Source organism: Salvelinus sp. IW2-2015, linkage group LG15 (genome assembly GCF_002910315.2).
Source record: "Salvelinus sp. IW2-2015 linkage group LG15, ASM291031v2, whole genome shotgun sequence".
Classification (NCBI taxonomy): Eukaryota; Metazoa; Chordata; class Actinopteri; order Salmoniformes; family Salmonidae; genus Salvelinus; species Salvelinus sp. IW2-2015.
The window spans coordinates 149817-156628 of NC_036855.1; the positions used below are offsets into that span (position 1 = coordinate 149817).

The 6812-nt window shown below is 42.9% G+C and overlaps 1 pseudogene; it reads left to right on the forward strand.

Moving 5' to 3' along the window:
- Positions 1 to 6812, forward strand: part of LOC111973916 (phospholipid-transporting ATPase ID-like) — a 41462-nt pseudogene that overhangs the window by 31662 nt on the left and 2988 nt on the right.

Genomic DNA, 6812 nt, shown 5'->3' on the forward strand with positions numbered 1-6812 from the left:
TGTGTGTGTGTGTAGTTGCTGGGAGCTACAGCCATAGAGGACAAGCTCCAGGATGGTGTGCCACAGACCATCGAGCAGCTCGCCAAAGCTGACATCAAGATCTGGGTGCTCACTGGCGACAAACAGGGTTAGTCACCAAGCAACATACTCTCAGCTATCTGCCTCACATATAACAGAATAATAATAGGTTTACCCAGACAGTCCTAAGCAAAAGTCTTATGTGAGAAATTGCTCTTTGCAAAGAAGCCATTTTTCGTTTTGTTTTTTGTTTTACAATTTTAATTGTAAATAATAACAGTAAGGTATTTAATTGTTACCCAGATTTGATGTTAAGATCAAATGGCTGCATTGGACCTTTAAAGGGTTGGTAAAATTAGACAGCGATGTTGTTGTTTCTTCTAAACCATCAAGGTATTTAAGCCACGTCTATCTCTATGTCTAACCCAGAGGAGGCTGGTGGGATGGGGCTTCAGGAGGACGGGCTCATTGTGACGGCTGGAATGTAATTCATGTAAAGCAGTGGAGGTTGCTGAGGGGAGGACGAATCATAATATTGGTCAAAATGCAGTGAATGGAAGGGTATCATACTCATTGTTTTCATGTTTGATAACGTTCCATTCACTCCATTCCAGTCCCCGCTGTTCCATAAGGTGTTTTTGTACTTGTTTTTTAAATCTGATTCTACTGCTGCATCAGTTACCTGATGTGGAATAGAGTTCCATGTAGTCATGGCTCTATGTGGTACTGTGCGCCTCCCGTAGTCTGTTCTGGACTTAGGGATTGTGAAGAGACCTCCGGTGGCATGTACTTGATACCATTCTACTCATTCCGCTCCAGCCATTACCACGAGCCTGTCCTCCCCAATTAGGGTGCCACCAACCTCCTTTGATGTGTAGGACCATATGTCCACATCACTGTGTCTGTCTCCACCTATCAAATTGTGTGTTTTTGTCATGTGACAGAGACGGCGGAGAACATTGGCTACTCCTGCAACATGCTGCGAGAGGAGATGAACAACATTTTCATCGTGTCGGCCAACAACTCAGACGATGTCAGACAGGAACTGAGGTCAGAGGGTTTGACATCATAACCCTGCCCGCCTCAATACTAACACCATTTGTCCAGGGTTTAGTTCCTACCCAGCACCAATACACCTTATTCAACTAATAATGGCCTTTATTGGAGACTGATTAGTTGACCGGTTGTAAAGTGGGATTGGAACAATGCCTGTCACTGCTGCAGTTCTTCAGAACCAGAATATACCATCACATCCCATCACATCCCATCACATCCCGTCACATCCCGTCACATCCCGTCACATCCCGTCACATCCCGTCACATCCCGTCACATTCCGTCACATCCCGTCACATCCCGTCACATCCCGTCTCATCCCGTCTCATCCCGTCACACCCGTCACATTCCGTCACATCCCGTCTCATCCCGTCACATCCCGTCACATCCCGTCACATCCCGTCACATCCCGTCACATCCCTCTCATCCCGTCACATCCCGTCACATCCCATTCTATCCATCACATCCCATCACATCCCATCACATCACATCCCATCACATCCCATCACATCCCGTCACATCCCATCACATCCCATCACATCCCCATCCCATCCCAGGTTGATAACATCCCATCCAGGTTAAACATCCCATCTCATGATAACATCCCAGGTTAAACATCCCATCCCAGTGTGATAACATCCCATCCCAGGTTGATAACATCCCATCCCAGTTGATAACATCCCAGGTTGATAACATCCCATCCCAGTTGATAACATCCCATCCCAGGTTGATAACATCCCAGGTTGATAACATCCCAGGTTATAACAATCCATCCCAGGTTGATAACATCCCATCCCAGGTGATAACATCCCCATCCCAGGTTGATAACATCCCATCCCAGGTTGATAACATCCATCCCAGGTGTACACCATCCCAGGTTGATAACATCCCATCCCAGGTTGATAACATCCCATCCCAGGTTGATAACATCCCATCCCAGGTTGAAACAATCCCGTCCCAGGTTGATAACATCCATCCCATGTTGATAACATCCCATCCCAGGTTGAACATCCCATCCCAGGTTGATAACATCCCATCCATGTTGATAACATAGACATGGTGTAATAGAATGAGATGAGAGGATTAGTTTTGTATTGAACCAGGAATGCATGGAGCACCATGAAACCAAGGTGCAGAGGAGGAGGCCAACTTCATGCCAGAGAAGACGCTGGGGATAACAAGCCGAAGGTGGTCAGGGACGAGGAGTGAACGGGAGTATGGCCTGTCATCAACGGACACAGTCTGGTGAGACACTACCGTCCTATTTTACTGTAGTCTGGTGAGACACTACAGTCCTATTTACTGTAGTCTAGTGAATCACTACCTCTATTTACTGTAGTCTGGTGAGACACTACAGATCCTATTTACTGTAGTCTGTGTGAGACACTACAGTCCTATTTACTGTAGTCCGGTGAGACACTACAGTCCTATTTACTGTAGTTCTGGTGAGACACTACCGTCCTATTTACTGTAGTCTGGGGAGACACTACAGTCCATTTACTGTAGTCTGTGAGACAACTACCGTCCATTTACTGTAGTCTGGAGAACACTACAGTCCTATTTACTGTAGTCTGGTGAGACCACTACCGTTCCTATTTACGTTAGTCTGTGAGACACTACAGTCCTATTTACTGTAGTCTGTTGAACACTACAGTCCTATTTACTGTAGTCTGGTGAGTCACTACAGTCTATTTACTGTAGTCTGGTGACACTACATTATATTTACTGTAAATCAGTCTAATGAAACACTATCGTCCTATTTACTGTAAATCAGTCTGGTGAGACACTACCGTCCTATTACTGTAAATCTTGCACAACATGAGCCCTGATTCCTTATCGTGTCAAATTATTTGATACGATAAGACACATGTAAAAGGATTAGTGCAGTTAGACAGAAAGACACATGATTAAAAGATTAGATACATGTTAGACAGAATAAGACACATGATAAAAGAATTAGATACATGTTAGACAGATAAGACACATATAAAAGGATATTAGATTACATGTTAGACAGATAAGACACATGATAAAAGATTAGATACATGTTAGACAGATAAGACACATGATAAAAGGATTAGATACATTTGACAGATTAAGACACATGATAAAAGATTAGATACATGTTAACAGATAAACACATGTTAAAAGGATTAGATGCATGTTAGACAGATAAGACACATGATAAAAGGATTAGATACATGTTAGACAGATAAGACACATGATAAAAGCATTAGATACATGTTAGACAGATAAGACACATGGATAAAAGGATTAGATACATGTTAGACAGATAAGACACATGATAAAAGGATTAGATACATGTTAGACGAGATAAGACACATGCTAAACGGACATTGTTAGACATTTGAACTGATTCTGATCCGTTTAATAAGGATCTGGACATCCATATTTGATCTGTTACCATTAGATTCTACTCTACTCTACCCTCCCCCCCCCCCCCCCCATCAGGCCTATGCCCTAGAGCGTAGCATGGAGCTGCTGTTCCTTGGCGTACAGCCTGTCTGTGTAAGACAGTGATCTGCTGCAGAGTGACTCCACTACAGAAGCCGCCAGGTGGTGGAGCTGGTCAAAAAATACAAACAGCCGTCACTCTGGCCATAGGAGACGGGCCAACCGACGTCAGCATGATTAAAGGTAACTTACGATATACTGTCCAAAATGCAGCCCTGCACTTAAATAGCGCACTGCTTTTGACCAGTGTCCATATAGGAGCACCCTCTCGACTACAGATCTAGGACAGATAAACTACACCAGTCAAATACTTAACCATGTGGAGTGTTAGGGAAAAAAACAGGACTCTGTATGATTATGCGGGCGGAGAGATTATGATTATGCGAGGAGAGAAAAAGTTGTGAACTTGAGCTTAACCCTCTGAAGCCCAACGGTCCTAAAGCAATCGCTTACCTTCTCCTCCCCCCTGTTTTTTTTATGTTTGTTTTCTGTAGTTTTGCTTTTATTTTTCTCCATTTTCTTCTTTATCTTTTTCTTCTTTTTTGGTTTCCTTTTTATTGATTTTTATTCTCTTGTTTCCCTTTTCTACTTCTTCTTTCTCTCTCTTTTCCGATTTTATCGTTTTTTTTTATTGTATTTTTCATCATTTTTCTGATTTATCTCTAGAATTGCTTGTCCTTTTTTTTAGTATTTATATTTTGGGTGTTTGTTTCTGTTTGTTTTTTTTTTCTTATCTTGGTTCTTTGTTATTCTTTTTCGTTTATCTGTTTTTTTCGCTTTGGTTTATTTCTCTCTTTCATACCCCCCTCTCTCCCCTCCTCTACCCCCCTCTCTCCTTATCCCTCTTTCTTCCCGCTCTCTCCCTCTCCTCCCCTACTCTCTCCCTTCCCCTCTTGCTTCCCCTCTCCCTCTCTACACACCTCACTCTTCCCCTTCCCCCTCTTTCTTCCCCTCTCCCTCTCCTCCCCTCTCTCTCTCCAGCTGCTCATATAGGTGTAGGTATAAGCGGTCAGGAGGGGATGCAGGCGGTCCTCTCTTCAGACTACTCCTTCGCTCAGTTCCGCTTCCTAGAAGTAAGAGGGCCACTGACACACCAGTGACGTTTTTAAATCACAATGCAAAACCCACATTTTTATCTTGAACATTTATCAGTGGTTTAATGGTCTATTAGTCTGTTGTTGTTTGTACGATTTAAAATAAAATAAAACATTTTTTTCTTCATTTAATTGACAGCGCCTCCTCCTGGTCCACGGCCGCTGGTCCTACCTGAGGATGTGTAAGTTCCTGCGATACTTCTTCTACAAGAACTTCACCTTTACCTTCGTCCACTTCTGGTACGCCTTCTTCTGCGGATTCTCAGCACAGGTACGACAGAAAGAAAGAGGGGAGGGAGAGGGGAGAGAGAGAAGGGAGAGAGAGAGAGAGGATGGAGAAGAGGGGAGAGAGACATTTCTTCAACTTTAGTCAACCCAACGTCGAATTCTAAAGCAGCTGGTATACTCCTCTACTTCTATTTCATAAAGCCCCGTGCAGTCATTAGATTTTTAAATCATCGTTGTATGTCTAATAAATCACTATGTGTGTTTATTTCATGAAAATAACTCCAAATATATGTTTAATAAATGATTTCCCTGAGCCTCCTTTTGCCATTGAACTGCTCAGTCTGGTCGTGTGAGCGTGTTGATACAAATGCTTATTTATTTACATACACAGCCCTGATTGGCAGATAGAATCATCTTGACTCTAGAGAAGCCTACCTCGCTTACCCCTTCAAAGTAGGAGGATACATATGCAAATAAAAGATGACTGGTCATTGGTCGGAATAATCCCATCAGATTGTGATGGCATGCTGTCAGACAACAACAACAACAAAGCTATTAAAAAAAGTGTCTCAGTGGTCTAAGGCACTGACCGGGAGTCCCATAGGGTGGCGCACAATTGGTCCAGCGTCGTCCGGATTAGATGAGGGTTTGGCTGGGGGGGGGGGGAGGCTTTACTTGGCTTCATGCACGCTACTAGCGACTCCTTGTGGCCGGGCTGGACGCCTGCAAGCTGAAGTCGGTAGTCAGTTGAACGGTGTTTCCTCCGACACATTGCTGTGGCTGGCTTCCGGGTTAAGAAGCGGGTTTGATGGGTTTGATGTTTCGGAGGACGCATGAATCGACCTTCGCCTCTCCCGAGCCCGTTGAGAAGATGCAGCGATGAGACAAGATTGAAATTGTGGAGAAAAAGTGTGTAAAAAAATTCAAATAAATAAACTCTTACACTAAAAGGGCATTATCATCATTTACACCCTTTCAGAGTGTTATTTCGACCTCAATCTTTCTTCTTTTTTTTTTACAGAAAATCATGTTTTTGAATACACTACCCCTTTAAAACAACTGTATTTTCAGATATATAAGGTTATTTGTCTCTGATGATCTGATTGTGTTTCTTCCAGACGGTGTATGACGAGTGGTTCATCACGTTGTATAACCTAGTCTACACAGCACTTCCTGTACTGGGTATGAGTCTGTTTGACCAGGTAAAACGTGTGTGATGTGAATGTGTTTGTGTGTGTGCAGGAATTAATGTGTTTATGTGTGTGTGTGCAGGAATTAATCTTTTTATGTGTGTGTGCAGGAATTCATGTGTTCATGTGTGTGTGTGCAGGAATTCATGTGTTCATGTGTGTGTGCAGGAATTAATGTGTTTATGCAATATGCGTGTGCATTTCTTGTTTCACCCACACATTTAGATTTGTGTAATCTAGAATGTTTTACTACCTCACTGTCTCCCCCCGGTGTCCAGGATGTGAATGACATGTGGAGTTTCCAGCACCCCCAGCTGTACGTTCCAGGCCAGCTGAATCAGTACTTCAGTAAAACAGCTTTCTTTAAGTGTGCCCTCCACAGTATCTACAGCTCAGTAGTGCTATTCTTCATCCCCTACGCTGCCATGTACGACACGGTCCGAGACGACGGGCAAGACATCGCTGACTACCAGTCCTTCGCCCTGCTGGCCCAGACCTGTCTGGTCATCACTGTCTGTATACAGGTACAGTACAATACAATACATTAGAGTACAGTACAATAAATTACATTACAGTAAAATACACTACAGTACAATACATTAGATTACAGTACAATAAATTACATTACAGTAGAGTACAATAAATTACATTACAGTACATTACAGTACAATACATTACATTACAGTAAAATACATTACAGTAAAATACATTGCAGTACATTACAGTACAGTACAATAAATTATATTACAGTAA